Below are 17,368 nucleotides of genomic sequence, written 5' to 3'. Positions count from 1 at the left end.
CATAGAGAAAATTTATTATCAGAACGCAAGAGAGATAACATTCATAATTGCCTAACTGTTGCCTTACAATATTCACCCTTATCTAGAGATGTGCAGAAAATTATAACTAAACGCTGGCACCTAGTGTGTGAATTGCCAGGTTGTGCATGACTACCTAAATTTGGCTTAAGCAGAACATGTTCCTTTAAGGATCAGCTAGTGCATTCTGATGCGTCACTCTCGCTACCTAGCAACCAACCGGTTGGTCATTTCCGGTGTGGAGAATGCATAGCATGTGCGCAGGCGCTGCCTGTTAAAGAGTTTCAGGATACACACACCGGTTTCAAAGTCAGACTTAATCATTTTAGTAACTGTAATAGTAAAGGGGTTATTTACATAATCAGATGCCCATGTGGATTGCTCTACATAGGAAAAACAATACGCCCTGTTAAATTGAGAATTGGGGACATAGATCCAGAGTGAGAAATAATAAGTTGGAGGCTCTGCTTACTGCACATTATAAAGAATTAAAACATGCAGACCACAAGATGCAATTTTCTCCTCCTCCTCCTCCTCTCTGTAACACTAAAAGGAAGAGTTTAACAACTAAAATAAGACATATTTAGTGCTTCTCATATAAATTAATGGAAACAGAACACACATTCTGAATCAGTTATAACCCCATTGATACAGATATATTCCACTATTACAGTCTCCCTATTACAGGGAGAGGTGGTGGATTGGATGATCCAACAGTTTGATTCACTGGCCAGATCCATACAAACCCTGAATGACTTCATGTGGGCCCTGAGAAGGCGGTTCGAGGATCCCTTCCGAAGTGACAAGGCTAAGGCAGCCATCCTTCAATTGAGCCAAGGCACCAAGTCTGTCCGAGAATACGCTGGGGAATTTCAACGTCTGGCCAGCAGAGTTACTGACTGGAGTGAAGCTACTCGAGTGCAATACTTTCGTGAAGGATTGCACCCTGAAGTTCTATACTGGGCTTACATGCAACGAGATCTGCCTAACCTCGAGGAATTGGTCCTGCTTGCGGAGGAGGTGGAAAGCCGCCGGCAATCCCTCGCTCTCTCCAGGCACAGAGCAAAGGAAACAGGTCCACGGCCAGACCGTGCTGCCCCACCTCCACGGAGACCAACTGCTCCTGTTTCGGACCGGGTCAAACGTTTCCAAAAGGGAGCATGTCTCATTTACGATAAGATGGGCCATTTCGCTGCAACTTGCCCTGCACGTTCAGCTCGTCCCAACTCGGACCCGCAAGCAGAAGGACATACCCGGAGCGGTGGGGGGAGCCGTCGCAAAAGCACTACACCAAGCGGGCGCAAACCGCCCGTCGCCCTCCACATGAACGACGAGGTTGCTCGTAAAGGGTCGCCAGCACTCCTTCCTACCCTGTCAGGGGCTCGGATTACAAATGAAGGCCCATCTGGGCCGCGGATTACAATGACCTCTAGTCCCGCCGACACGGATACATCGGAAGAAGAAGAAGATGGGACCTGGGGATTCTTAGCAGCGCTGAACCTCGTTCCCGCCCAGGAGCAGACAAAAAACAAGCAGGGTCTGCAGTGAACAGAGCGCCACTGCGGACCAAAGTGACTGCACCCCCCACAGCTCCACTAATGGTGAGAGAAGTGGAAGACACTATGTTTCTTGATGTAATATTGCAACATTATAAGGGGGGTCCCCAAGTAGCGGTTAAGGCTCTAGTAGATTCTGGATGTGCTCGTACCCTAATCAGTGAGGACAATTTTAAAAACCTAAACATAAAAGCAAGTGTTTTACCTTGTAATGAGTACCTTGTAATGCCCTTTGGATTAAAAGGGGTCCCGGGGGTCTTCATGCAACTGATTAATGAGATCCTCCATGATTTGTTGTTTAAAGGGGTGGTAGTTTACTTAGACAACATCCTCATCTAATCCACGAGTTTGGATGAGCACATCACCCTGGTCAAAGAAGTTCTGCAACGGCTCAGAGAGAACCACCTCTATGCTAAGGTTTCCAAGTGTGAATTCCATAAAAGGGAGCTAACCTTTCTAGGCTATAGAATTTCACACCAAGGAATAACCATAGACCCGGACAAGGTACAAGCAGTAGTTGACTGGGAGCCGCCAACTACTCGCAAGCAAGTACAGAGATTTCTTGGGTTCGCTAATTTCTACCGCCATTTCCTCAGAGACTTCGCACAAGTTGCGCTTCCGATTACTAACTTACTCAAAACCAAGGGTAAAGGAGTTGCTGCTACCCAGCCCTCCGCTAAAATAGAATGAACCCCGGACTGTCAGGTAGCCTTTGAGACTTTGAAACGTTTGTTCACAACTGAACCGATTGTGACCGCCCTTTCATTGTTCAGGTAGATGTTTCTGAAGTAGCCATGGGAGGGGCCCTCATGCAAGAGGGGGAAGGTGGCCAGTTGTACCCATGTGCCTATTTCTCAAAGAAATTTTCCCAGTCTCAGCTCAACTGGCCCATTTGGGAAAAAGAGGCGGCAGCAGTGAAACATGCCTTAACAATCTGGAGACACTTCCTAGAAGGTGCTGAGACTCCCTTCCAGGTTTGGACAGATCACAAGAACCTGGAGGCTTTAACTGGGACTCACAAACTCACCACAAAACATTGTTGAAGGCTTTCACGGTCAGAGTTCATTGGTTCTTGTAGGTTATCCGGGCTGTGTAACCGTGGTCTTGGAATTTTCTTTCCTGACGTTTCGCCAGCAACTGTGGCAGGCATCTTCAGAGGATTAACCCTGAAGGACACTGTCCTTCAGTGTTAATCCTCTGAAGATGCCTGCCACAGTTGCTGGCGAAACGTCAGGAAAGAAAATTCCAAGACCACGGTTACACAGCCCGGATAACCTACAAGAACCAATCACCACAAAACAAATCAGATGGGCGGACTTCTTTTCTCACTTTCGTTTTGTAATCAAACACATTCCGGGCAAAAGAAACCTCTTAGCTGATGCTCTTTCTAGACTTCCTCAATATCCTGTTAAGGTGGAACGACCCACCGAGTCCCTGTTTACTCCAGAGCAAAGAGGTATCCTCCCCACCTTAGCAGTCCTCACGCGCGCCCAGGTGGTGCAAGCCCAGGCCAGGAGTGACTTCCCGCAACCCACTGAGGGAGTTGTCCCTCCTAGTCCTCCGCCGCCGCCCGAGGACGCTAGCAGTGACTCTCCAACCCAACCCCAAGTGGGGGGCGACCCTGTCATTCCAGCAGGACTGCCCCAGTCTTTCCGTGACACTTTGGTACGTGAGTGCCTAACCGAGAGGAATAACAGTGTACTGCCTTCAGGTCTTGAGCAGCGGGGAGAAATATGGGTCAAAGACTCTAAATTGTACGTGCCTAAAACTTTGCGAGCAGAGGTGTTAGAACTAGCTCATGGAGCAAAAACCTCTGGACACTTTGGGTTTGTAAAGACACTACATTTGCTCCGTCGTCAATTCTGGTGGGCGGTATGCGTTCTGATCTGGACTCCTTCATCCGCAGCTGTCCAGTATGCACCACTGCAAAACATCTGACAAGCAAGCCCACTGGGCTACTAAAACTGTTAGAAGTGCCTCAAGGGCCATGGGAGGTAATTGCCATGGATTTCATGACTGATTTACCATTAAGTCGAGGGAAAACTGTCCTGTGGGTGGTTACGGACCTTTTTTCCAAACAGGTGCATTTAATCCCTTGTGCAGGCATGCCCTCCACTCAAAGTTGCTGCTATACACCTTATGCTTCCCAAATAATCTGCTTCTTAGACGACTCTGGATGTTCTGTTGTTTGGGATTTGACAGGTGGACTCAGACGTTACAGTATGTTATTGTGCCGATTAGCCCCACCACAACGAAGCTCCCACAGGTGGCGACGGAGGACCTGGCAACCCTAGATAACACACACACACACAGAAATCAACTGGCAACTGGACTTTGCTGAATGGAGAAGCCTCAGTGGTCCTCTCCACATCTGCACTCTTTGGGCAGCTGCAAAGTTAGACCAGGAAAACAGCGTGTTCTGCATGAAACACACACTAAGCTGCCTTGTGCTGAATCAGACCCTTGGCCCATCAAGCTCAGTATCGTCTACTCAGACTGGCAGCAGCTCTCCAGGGTCTCAGGCAGAGGCCTGTTCACATGTCCTACCACCCGATCCTTTCAGTTGAAGATGCCAGGGATTGAACCTGGGACCTTCTGCATGCCAAGCAGAGGCTCTTCCATAAAGCCACAGGTCCTCCCCTTCCTAGTTCCATGCCAACTTCCACAGGAGCTTCTTATGGGCAAAACTAAAAATTACAATTTTTAAAGATCTTTTAAAGAGCCTTTTAAGGGCCAAATTAAACGTTACAATTTTTAAAGACCCAGCCCCAATGCTTGAAAAGCAGTAACGTTTAATCTGACCCTATGTTCCATCTTTGAAGAAAGAATAGAATAATGGACTCAGGCTCAATCTCGCCAAACAATTCATAATATTACATATTGCTTTCATGTTCTTCCAGTTTGCTGAGAGTGCGAGACCATTTTTCTTGCTCCTGGTCACTTTATATTGCCCTTCTTCAGATCTTTTTCAGTGTTGCCAGATTCCGTTGCTTTTGCTTCCCTTCTCCCCCCCCTTCTGATGGAGATAAGCAAGATGAAATAGTACAGTGTTCAAGGGCGCCAAAGACCGATGACTTTCCAAAGAGGTATTTTATATTTCTAGTGCATCCTGTTCAAAAGCTATAATAAGTTGGGGGTGGGGGGGTGAGCCTCAGGGAAAGAAAGCTTTTTTGTCATGCTTGAGAGACCATCATTCGCGCAAAGGCTAATGCTTTGGCAGAGAGGGGAAATAGTATGGCTTGGATCCAGCAATGCAGATAGACTTCATGTGGTACCACTTGCACAAGATCCTGTGCAACACCAAGTACATTCCTCTTGATATATTATAGTGCCCAGAAATTGGTTGTACAAGAGCTTGTGGAAGATGAAATGCAAGTGAGGTCACAGTAAGGCAGATGGAACACAAGCAGCCGCTGCCGTCTTTTCATGCGGTTCCACGTGCACAAGAGCTCTATAGTGCAAGCAGAAATTTTCCTCTTGGTCCACCCCTGGTGCCTGAAAGTGCTGGCAAGTCACAGGCTACTTATGGTAACCCTGTAGGGTTTTCAAAGCAAGAGATGAAGAGGTGGTTTGCCATTGCCTGCCTCTGCGCAGCCACCCTGGACTTCCTTGGCAGTCTCCCATTCAAGTACTAACCAGGGCCGACCCTGCTTAGCTTCTGAGAGCTAATGGGAGTGGGCTAGCCTTGGCCATCCACATCAGGGCGATCCAACTATATTATCCCTCTTTTCAGACATTATAAGTGGGGTGTAGGGTAAGGAGAGGAATCCCCATGGCAAGCTTTGCTCCCAGCCTTTGTGCATGCATTGGGACCCCCAAATGAATATGAAAGAATGTACCTTCATGTTCTCTTTGCAGGATCAGGAACTGTTCAGGGTTCCCAGTTATATAGGGGGAGACCTATACCTGGACACCTGTAACTGCATAGGCCCCAAAAATTACAGGTCAAGGCAGAGCTTAGTGGCCCGATCCCCCATGTGCCTTCATTCACTCTAGTTTGAACACCCAGCCCTCTGCAAAGCTACAGAGAGCATTTGCTGTTTAAAAATAGATACCCAATGAAATTGCCATCCTATCTCATTTTCCAAAAGCTCCAGTAAAGGGGAGAGCCTTTTTAATCACCAAGGAATGCTTAATCCACTGAATTTATATTGAGATGAGTCCAAAGAATGTGACAGCACCCAAAAAAGTCTCTGTAGAAAAGCTTTCACAAATAATATATTATGACAATTCCACAGAGTACCAATTTTTAAACTGCAGGAATATTGGTCGAATAAATAGGTTCCCCGTGGCACAGAGTGGTAAACTGCAGTACTGCAGTCCAAGCTTTGCTCACGACCTGAGTTGGATCCCAACAGAAGTTGGTTTCAGGTAGCCGGCTCAAGGTTGACTCAGCCTTCCATCCTTCCGAGATCGGTAAAATGAGCACCCAGCTTGCTGGGGGTAAAGGGAAGATGACTGGGGAAGGCACTGGCAAACCACCCTGTAAACAAAGTCTGCCTAGGAAACGTCAGGATGTGCCGTCACCCCATAGGTCAGGAATGACCCGGTGCTTGCACAGGGGACCTTTACCTTTAAATAGGCTATAGCCGAGGGCCCCAATCTTTTGGGGCCTGTGGACACCTTTGGAATTCTGACACAGGGTGGTGAGGACAACCACAGAATGGCTGCCACAGGAGGTGGGACCAACCACAAAATGTCAGAGAGTTAATTCTTCAGTGACTCAGGCAGAAGCTCTGTTTAACAGGATACCTTTTTAAATGAACATATTATTTAAAATATATATTTGTGTGCATGCACAACTTACCTTCAGTAAATATCCTTGTGCTGTGATGGCAGGGTGCTGCCAAAGCAATGCTTTAAAAAAGCATTGATGAAACTTTGCAATTTCACTAAAGCTACCTGTTGATTATGAACCTTCAATGTCACCTTCTCTTCAATGTGTGTGTTGTGCTGACCAGTTGCTTCCAACTGATGGCAACCCAATGAATTAATGATCTCCAGAACACCCTATCATTAACAGCCTTGCTCAGGTCTTGCAAACTGAGGGCCATGGCTTCCTTTCAAACTATCTCATTCTGAGCCTTCCTCTTTTCCTACTGCCTCCACCTTTTCCTTGCATTATTATCTTTTCCAGTGACGCTTATCTTTCATAATGTGACCAAAGTACGATAGCCTCAGTTTTGTCATTTTAGCTTTCAGGGGAAGTTCAGGCTTGATTTGATCTAGATCCCACTTATTCGTCTTTTAGGTGGTCCACGGTATCCGTCAAACTCTCCTCCAACACCACATTTCAAATGAATCAACTTTCTTCCTGTCAGCATTTTTCACTGTTTCAAGGTACGAAGTGAACAGAAGTGGTTTATCTCTCTGCTCCTTCTGTGCAGTATTAACCAGGGTTCGCTGAAGTGTCCCTTCCACTGTCCGTGACAACTGCTTTAGTTGCCCTTACCCATCTGAGGCGAGACAGGTGGCAACCCAAGAAAGAGCTCTCTTGGTCATGGCTGCAAAATTTTGGAACTCTGTCCCTTCTCGGGGAGATTCGTCCGTCTCCCTCTACTGATGACTTTTGTTTCCTTTGGCATACCCCCGGTAGTGGTTATTGGCTCTCTTCCCTGGTTATGGTGTTGTTTGTTTATGAGACCTTTGTGCCCCTGATCTGCTGGAAAGGCAGCATGAAAATGATTATGATGATGAAGAAGAAGAAGAAATATGAAAGATCCTCTGCCAGTGTCACCTCCAGTATTAAGGTGTCTATGCAATATACTTAATGTGTATAATTAAAAAAACAGAAAGGCCTAGATCCGCAGTATAAACAAGTGTTCCCAAATAATTTCCCACTCCCAACCAGTGTGGTGAAGTGGTTAAGAGCAGCAGACTCTAATCTGGAGAATTGAGTTTGATTCCCTGTTCCTCCACATGAAGCCTGCTGGGTGACCTTAGGCTAGTCACAGTTCCCTCAGAACACTCTCAGCCCCACCTACCTCACAAGGTGGTTGTGGTGGGGAGGAGAAGGGAAGCCGCTTTGAGACTCCTTAAATGTAGAGAAAAGGGGGTGTATAAAAACCAACTCCTCTTCTTCCTGTGTACCAGTTATATTCCTTGCTGATTTTGCTGGCAGAAAGTCATGTCAGTGCCTTAACAATAATTTGTTTTCTTGCTGGTCCTCCTTTTGGACACAGGTGACATTTTAGGAGCTGTCAATGTTCATTTAAAGTTAGCAAGAACAGGTACATGTGGTACAGATGACACTTCCACAAGCCAGTTTTTGAATTATGGGCTGCCCCAGGAGGAAAGCACAACCTGATCTTTTGAAGAAGCCCTGCTTTTATCTCTTCCAGCAAAAAAATCAGCCTTTCTCCCGAGTACTGAACAGAGAGAGGCAGAAAGCAATCCAGAGGTCTTTAATAGTCTGATCCAGAACACTTTTACTCAGAAGTAAGTCCCACTTTGTTCAGTAGGACATACTTTGAAATAAGTGTGTTTAGTATTACAGTCGGAGTTCTTGCTGCTTTTTTTTTTTTTTAACATAACGGGTCATTTTATCCTCTGCATATCAAGAGGGAACAGACGCTGATGCACCTGAAATGCTTTCGACTTTCATTTTTCATATAACGAGATATTGCCTTGACAACACCGGCTCTGATCTAGCAAAAGTTAGTTGTGATTAAGTCCCAAGAAAGCAGAGGGACTTAAAGGTAAAGGTAAAGCACCAGGTCATTTAGTCTCAACAAATTGGGCCCCTTGGTTTCTATGGGATTTCGTCACAATGCACTTTCACTGGATTGAGACCAATTTGATCGAAGCTGGGTTACCACTCTAAAAGGGCTAGACTCAGGGACAAACTACATGTGACATCAGATGTGTGTTTTGACATTTCAAAGCAGCATGGATACCCCACCTCCCCGTGGTTGGGATCAAGATCACAGTTCTGGGGGAGGGGGACTTTTGAATTGCACTGTTTTCCTGATTGGAAATGCTCCCTGTGTCAGATAACCCCTAATCAGTGTGTGTGTGTGTGGGGGGGAGACTGATCTTGTGCCTGTCTCTTCTCCTCAGTGAGGCTGAAAGCATTATGAGTAGAGGGACCCCTGTTCAATCCTGGAAACAGTGCACTGGGGTAGTGGACTCCTCCTCCCACCTTTCCAAATGCCATTCATTGCTTTGATTCAGATCAGGTTCCAGCAGCTACTTTTTATTGTACCTCTGGAGTTCCAATCACATGTAGTTTGGCCCTAAATTTATTAGAATTAAGAAAAAGCACATTAGAACTGAGCCAAAACCATACATAGGTGCTCATGAACATGGTTGGCAGTGCTGAAAAGCACCTCTCTGTTTGGCAACTTTTGGCCCCCCAGGATAAAATATTTACTTATTCATATACGTTAGTCTTCACTAGCCTTTCACTTACCCTCACTTTCAGTGGCATCATCACATAGCAGATGTCCTGGTTCAGGCAGGCCCCTGGGGCAAGAGGTAACAGGCATAGTCCAAACACAGTCCAGGGTCAAAACATAAGTATCCAAAAGTCCAAGCGTCAAACCAGAAGGGCAAATCCAAAGATGCTTAACAACACAGGGCCCAGGATAGATCCCTGAGGCACTTCACTAGTCACTCCAAGTGGATGAGGAACCATTAACAAGCACTCTTTGGGTGTGATCTGTCAACCAGTTACAGATCCACCTAACAGTAATAGGATCTAAATTACATTTTCCCATTTTCTTGTCAACAAGAATATTATGTGGAATCTTATCAAAAGCCTTACTGAAATCAAGATAAACTATGTCTACGGCATTCCCCTGATCCAGCAAAGTAGCAACTTTTTCAAAAAAAGGAGATAAGATTAGTATTGTACTGCTGTTGTTCATAGAAAATGTGATTTTAATTATAGCTGTCATTAAAGTGCCTCGAGTGTGGGATGAAGCAGCGCTGGAGGCAGCAACCAGGAGAGGCTTTTAGACCCCTATCCTGCTCACAAGCCTTGGGGTTGGGGGACAGGAAAGACTGGCCATTGTGTGAAGCAGTATGCTACTGGCCAAGGTGGCCCATTAGCCTGATCTAGCAGGGCTGCTCATAAAAGAGAAATTCAGGAAAATTGAAGTAGGCTGAGTCTATATCTTGTTACTACTTTGCCTGTTTCTGAGGATTCCCCAGGACATAACAGCATCATTGGTGTTTGATGCACATTTTATGGCTTTCACATTACTCAGAGTGTTAAAGTGAGAACTGAAGATTAGGGTTCAAGACACGCTATCGTAATTGATAGCCTGCTCTAACCGTGTCAAAACAACAGATACTAAATAGAACACCATTTTTTTTCCTGCAAGAGCCTATGAATCTTTATGTCAAAGTAAGTTCTACTGTATTCAGTGGGGCCAACTCACAAGTAAATGCACATAGGATTAGAGGCCAATTGAAGCAGTCAGTCTTACCCAGTTCAGGGGGAATATATTCCTTAGAATGTCTGCATTTTATTGTGTCCTTAATAATATATAATAAAAGGCAAAATCTCCCCACACAAATTCAGTATTGTTGTTGTTTAGTTAGCACTTTCTAAAGTTCACAGTGATTTGCATACATTATCTTGAAATTCTTATTACAGTTATCTTATTTATTTATTTCCTTTGCTTATAGTTCACCTTTCTCACAGAAGATGCAAGGAAAATTACAACTATTAAAAGCCAACAACAAATAAATAAAAACCATTTACAAACTTTCAACAAACTTTAAAAACTACAATAATGTCCCTTTCCTAGACACACCCTCCTAAAATGTCCCATTTTGCAGATTCTGTGCCCCAGCCTTTCTATGGGAGGCTTTCTGTCCTCCTCAGGCACACCAGACCTCCAAGTGGAAGCCCCAAGATAATATGCTCAGCTCTGGGAAGCTGTTGAAAGGTGGCACCTTCAAAAGGTCTTGCTGAGATGTGCGGACCATATTGGAAGAGGCAGTCCTACTTGTACATGGATCCCAAGCCATGAAGAACTAAATAGGCAATAACCAGGATCTTGAATTGAACCCAGCAACCCATCAGTAACCAATGGGATACTTGCAGAATAGGTGTAATATGTTCGTGTTGCCTGGCTCCTGATAATAGCAGACCTGCAGCATTCTGTACTAATTGAAGTTTCAAAGTAACCAACCAGTATCCCCACATGGTGAATGATATCCCCCATATCATGCTGAAGATGAAAGTGTAATTGTTAATATAATTATTCCTAGTGAATATTCCTTTAACAGAGTACAACAATTCTAAGGTCACAAATAAACTGCCCAGGGAAGCTGAAATGTCTCCTCAGGGAATCTGCCATAAAGGTAAAGGTAAAGGTAGTCCCCTGTGGAAGCACCAGGTCATTAATGACCCATGGGGGTGATGTCACATCATGAGATTTACTAGGCAGACTAGTACCACAGGTGGTTTACCATTGCCTTCCTCAGTCATCTACGCTTTTACCCTCAGCAAGCTGGTTACTCATTTCAACAACCTCGGATGGAAGGCTGAGTCAACCTTGAGCCGGCTACCTGAAACCAACTTCTGTTGGGATCGAACTCAGATCATGAGCAGAGCTTTTGACTGCAGTATTGCAGCTTCCCACTCTGCACCACTCTCTCTATGTGTATATGTGTGTGCACACACATACTTTTATAGGAAATTGGCACTGTACATTTGCAATGCTTTGAAAGGAGCGAAGACCCCCCTCCCCACTACCTAAGGTTACCAGCTCTGGGTTGGGAAACAACTGGAGATTTTGAGGGTGGAGTGTAGGGAGGGCTGGGTTTGGGCAGGGGAGAAACCTCAGTGGTGTACGATACCATAGAATCCAGCCTCCAAAGCAGCCGTTTTATCCAGGGGGACTGATCTCTGTCATCTGGAGATCGGGTGTAATAGTAGGGGATCTCCAGGCCCCACTGGAGGTTGGCAACTGCTACACAAGATCAGCTCAAGTTCTACTGCTGGCCTAGATGGAATTTGATTTTGTTTCCGCCATTCTGCAAAGATTCTTCTTCCTCTTCTGACTCAACTGCCACCTATTTCTCCTGTTCTACAAATGAATGGAGCAATAAGAACAGACTGCAACGGAGCAGACCAGGGCCGGGAGGAAGCAAACTTGGTGTGTTAGCCCAAGTTTTGGGGCAATTCTGGGGGCCCCTGCAGCTACCTGAGCTACCCCATTTGATTTAATAGGTGCCAACAGATAAGGGATTGGGAAGGGACTGAGTCTTGTGAGCACCATGGACCAGATGTTCTTTCCACCCCCTCCCCAGCCTAGTTTGGGAGGTGCTGGGATGTTTGTAACTCTGGAAGCGCTGGGTCAGAGGAGCGCTTCTGCGTAAAGACGCCTCTCCCAGTTTGGTGAAAGTCCCCATGTGATCTCTCTGTAAATAAAGTTGGAGAATTCGGCTGGGCTGGCGGCGCTGCTGCTGAGCTAGAGGCGCTGGTGTGTGTGTGTGTGTGTGTGTGTGAGTGAGTGAGTGCATACCATGACAGCCTTCTACAGCCTGCAGTACAAACAGCGCGCCTATTCAGCATTAGATGCCTCTGGCTGGTTGAAGACCACACGGCAGAGACCGCGGCGCTGCGGGCAAAACCCGCCTTCCTGATGCCCAGGATTTCATTTCGTTTTTGCAACCCGAAGCCGCTCTCAGGACCAGCCTTCGCTTCCCCCTGGAGAGGAGGCGACCGTGGGCAGCCCAGGTAAGGGCGACATGGGGATGCTGAATCAAAGCATCCTTCTGCGCCGATGGGGCGGGGAGGGACCGCACCGCGTTCCCTTCCCTGGGCAGGATCGACCGCGGTCGGGGATGCAAAGGGTTCAGGACAAGTGGGGGGAGAAAGGAGGGGAGGAGGCGGCTTTTGTGCGGGGTTGGGGGGGCTGAGCGAGCCGGCCGGGAGCGCCGCGTGGCCGGGAAGTGGCGCCTCTTTGCACCCCAGGCAGGTAGGCAGGCAGGCGGGGGGCCCTTCAGCACCCTGGACAGCGGCCGGCGACACACCAGGCGGGCGGGCAGGCGGGCGGGGTCCCCTTCAGCACCATGGACAGCGGCCGCCGGCCGCTGTCCATGGTGCTGAAGGGGACCCCGCCCGCCTGCCCGCCCGCCTGGTGTGTCGCCGGCCGCTGTCCAGGGTGCTGAAAGCCCCCCCCGCCCTGATGCCTCCTCCCATATTGTCACGATGTACACCGCACCCCAACAATGCCTCTTGCTCACAGCAAGACCCCCAAGAATAAATTTGCAGGCGCTGCGCCGCTGCCGCCCGGGCAGCACACGGAGGGGGGGGGGATTCCCAAATGCCCTGCTGCAGGGAAAGGGGTGTGGAGGTTGCCCCGGGCATCTGTTTCGAGGGGTGCACCCGTCAGACACAGATGGGAGCATCGTCCGGGACAAGCTGCTGGTGATGGTGGTGCTTCTTTTCTCCACCGTTTCCCTGTATGTGTGTGTGTGTGTGTGTGTGTGTGTTAAGTGCCGTCCAGTCGCTTCCGACGCATGGCGACCCTATGAATGAAAGTCCTCCAAAATCTCCTATCTTTGACAGCCTTGCTCAGATCTTGCAAATTGAAGGCTGTGGCTTCCTTTATTGAGTCAATCCATCTCTTGTTGGGTCTTCCTCTTTTCCTGCTGCCCTCAACTTTTCCTACCATTACTTTTCCTATCATGATCGTTTCCCTAACGCATTTCAATTTAAACTTACCAGGTTGTAGCAAACCGGCAAAGCTGCCTTCACACATAGAGGGGGAACTCCCATTGCCTAAGCAGGGTGCCTTTTTCTCTGCCTCACGTCTCAGCGGCAGGTCTGATAGAAAGAGCCCCAGCTCTTCCCCAAATTTCAGTGAGAAATCACTTCTGTCTTGGGGGGGAGGGAAGGAACAGATGCTTGGTTGACTCTACTCTACTCTACCAGGCATTACGCCTAACATTCTAGCTGTATCTGAAGAAGTGAGCTGTGGCTCACGAAAGCTCATACCCTTAGCACCTTAAAGACTAACAAAATATTTTTGTTAGTCTTTAAGGTGCTACTGGACTCTTGCCCTTTTTGACAAGGTCAGAAAGGTAAATCCTAATACACAAATCCTGGGAATTCAAAGTGCCACACACAGCCCCTTCCCTACACGCCTTGGAATATCCCCCACCCCATAATGTCTACACTGCTGTTCTGTCTGGGTTCTCTTTCTGCTGAACAGGCACACTGGCCGAATAACAGAGCTGCTTGTTTCAATAAATTTATAAAATAATTAGGACAGGAGAATAGTTTGCTTCTAACATTATTTGCCAAGGAAACAAAACAGTTTGTTTCACATTATCTGTCAAGTAAAACAGAGGAATCTGCAAGACCCAATTTCTGAAGGAAGAGATTTTATGCATGTATCTGTATAAATTAAAAAGCAGTCCAATGTGGTAGCTTATTACTCTTCTGTTAAATGGAAAGCCAATTGTTTAAGGAATAAGAGCCTGTGCTGCGGGCCAGTAGTGATGTCTTATGGCACAGCAATGCTGCTTTTTTATCATACCTCTTCAGCAGTGCATCCCAGTGCCTGCATGTAGCTGCATTGAATGAAGCAGGCATGTCTCTGGTGCCTTAAAATGATCTGGATCTTGCCAACCTCTAACCTAAGACAGGCATTGAGCAAAGAAGTTGAATAGCAATTCAAAGGGGGGGGGGGAGATGCCCGATGCAGTGGCCTTGTATTTTGATCTTGGACGGAGGAAGGGGGGCTTTATCTTCAAAGAATTTGTGCAATGCATGGGAAACCCCCTGGCATCTGGCCACCTCAGCAGTTGCAGGCAAGGCGGTGGACATTCTGGGAGAGTGGGGAAAGCAACTTTGTGCGTATTCTATTGCTGTTGTACAGTGCTGGGATGACAGTATTGAAAGTTAGCATAGTGTAGTGGTTAGAATGTTGGACTAGGATTTGGGAGACCCAGTTTCAAATTCCCACTCTGCCATGGAAGCTTGCTGGGTAACCTTGGGCTAGTCACACTCTTTCAGCCAAACCTACCTCACAGGGTTGTTGTGAGGATAAAATGGAGGACAGGAGAACAATGTAAGCCACTCTGGGTCCCCACTGAGAAGAAAAGTGAGGTACAAATGAAATAAAACAAATAAATACATTGCAAAGGATAGTTTTGTATCAACTGAGCCTAATTGACCGACTGGCTTTGGCTCCTCTTCTTCTTGTCATTAGCAGTGTTTAAGCCTAAAAGTTATAAAAATTATATATGAAATTGTTGGATTTCAAAAGGATTTGTGAGGCTTCCTGTAACCTGTGTCTAATTTAGCACAATCTGTTTTATTGGACTCCTGTGAAATCGACATCCTTGGGGTTGCCAGGCAGACGCTGGCTTTGAATGTCATAATGCTGTGGGGTACCCAGCTCAGTCCAGACCTAACCCAACCACCCCTCCATCACATGCTGGGCACAGCCCCCGTAGTCCTGCTTCCCATGGCAGGGTGGAACAGGGATGTATCACAGGACTGGGGGAGGAGAGAGATCAGCTACAGCCCTGGAGGCCTGGCAAGACACTCATTCACCTGGTGCCCAAGAAGATGCAGATCCATAAACCAGCCACACATCATATGTGGATACAACATAGTACATTCTTGTGCCTCTCAGATTTCATAGTCAGCTATATGGGGGAAGGGGCAGAACTCAGCGTTGCATCTAATACAGCAAAAAAAAATTCAGCTTGCTCTTAAGAAGAAGAGTTGGTTGTTATATGCCAACTTTCTCTGACTTTTAAGGAGACTCAAACTGGCTTGCAATTGCCTTTCTTTCCTCTCACCACAACAGACACCTTGCAAGGTAGGTGGGGCTGAGAAAGTTCTGAGAGAACTGTGACCAGCCCAAGTTCACCCAGCAGGCTTCATGTGTAGGAGTGGGGAATCAAACCCGGTTCTCCAGATTACAATCCACCGGTCCTAATCACTACCCCACACTGGCTCTTACCAGCCTTTAAAAGTATTTTACAGCTGTGGTGGTAGAAAGTGGCATCAAGTTGCAGCCAACCTATGGCAACTCCTCGTGGGGTTTTTCAAGGCAAGAGGTGCGTAGAGGTGGTTTGCCATTCCTTGCCTTGGAGTAGCAACCCTGGATCTCCTTGGTGGTCGCCCATCCAGCTACTAACCAGGGTTGACCCTGCTTCACTTCTGAGATTTGATAAGATCAGGCTATCCTGGGCCATCCAGGTCAGGAAATTTTGCAGCTAGTCGAGTTCACACCACCACCCAAAGGAGGTTGTCTCCAGCAGGGACATGGTCAGCCTTTTGAGTTCCAACTTCCTGAATCCTGTATGAATTCTGTACAAGAACTAACTCTGGCATCAAGGGCCTCGATATACTGGGGGAGAAAGTGTGGTGTGTAGTGCTTAGAACATCAGCTGAGGAGAGGCGTGGCTCAGTGGTAGAGAGTCTGGTTTGCATGTAGAAGGCCCCAGGTTCATTCCTCAGTTTGTCCAGTCAAAAAGGATCACGTAGTGGATGATGTGAATAATCTCTACCAGATACCTTGGAAAATTGCCTCCAGTAAATACTGAACTAAGGCCCTAACTCTCCAGAAGGTGCTTTCCTGTCGAGGCAAGAGTGTGTGGGAAAATTCCTCACTGCAGGCTATCTTTCTCAGAGTATTTCAATGCCATTTCGTAGTGCTTTGTCCATTGACTCCTTAGGAACAGAAAATGTGCATTTATTGGTCTATCTATGCCAGAACTCTCTCCCTGAAATTCTCCTTTGTGGTACTGAATACTCACCAGATGTTCTTCAGATACTCAGATGTTGGTGAGATAATCACTATTTGACATCATCTGTTGTTCAGTTTCAGAAGTGACAGTTGATCTGATCTTTGATACTTGGCAAACAGTCATATTTAATATCTGAGAGCTGTCATGCAGGGCTGTTAACAGTTCAGTTTGACAGTTAACAGTTCAGGAGATTTCCTTTTTGATACCTGCCACAGTCAATCTAATCAAGTACTGTCAGCAAGTCCCCAGCACTCACGTTTTGTGGTTGGCATTCAGATTTGAATGGCAAAACTAGAAAGATTTACATCTTTTGAATATTTTTAAATCTCTGTTTCAGTGTTAATTAACAGGGTCCCAGGGGAAGTAGCAGCAGAGGACTAATGCAGCCCTGTAGCTAAGAGGCTGAGTATAAACCAGGAAGCCCTCGGTTCAAATCACACCTCTGCCATCAACTCAGCTGAAAGCCTTGGAAAGCCACAGCCCCTCCGCCTCCTCCGCCATAGGTGGATAGTAATGCAGGTAGAACTTGCAGGGCTGTTGTAAAAAAACATTAAAACCAACCCCCCAAAAACCAAAAACAGACCATTAAAACAAAACCAGTGCTAAATTACATACATTTAAAAAGACAAAAAATAAAACGTTGGGCACAAAGGAGGCATCATCTAGGAAATGCCAAATGAAACAAAAAAGTCTTTACTTGCTGGCAGAAGACAACAACGGAAGGGGACAGAGGAATCTCCCTGAGGAGGAACTTCCAGTGTGTATACGTGTGTGTGTGTGTAGTATTTTGATCACACAAACCATCATATAAATGTTAATTCAGGTTTAATGTTGCAGTAGATGATACAACTTGAAACAACCAGGAGAGATAATAGAGGGAAAAAATAAGAACCTTTCACTTAGGGTAGCAATGAAAAGAGATTGGAAAGTAATTTCATATTGCAAAATGCAACAACCCTACCTCATATTAAGACTCAAATGAAGAATCTGAGAGATATTAAGCTTAGAATTTTAGAAACAGCTAACTTGTTTGAATCTGGAGAAAGCAAGCAATGCTATACATT

Source organism: Euleptes europaea, chromosome 13 (genome assembly GCF_029931775.1).
Source record: "Euleptes europaea isolate rEulEur1 chromosome 13, rEulEur1.hap1, whole genome shotgun sequence".
NCBI classification, from domain to species: Eukaryota; Metazoa; Chordata; class Lepidosauria; order Squamata; family Sphaerodactylidae; genus Euleptes; species Euleptes europaea.
This window is presented reverse-complemented; position numbering follows the sequence as displayed.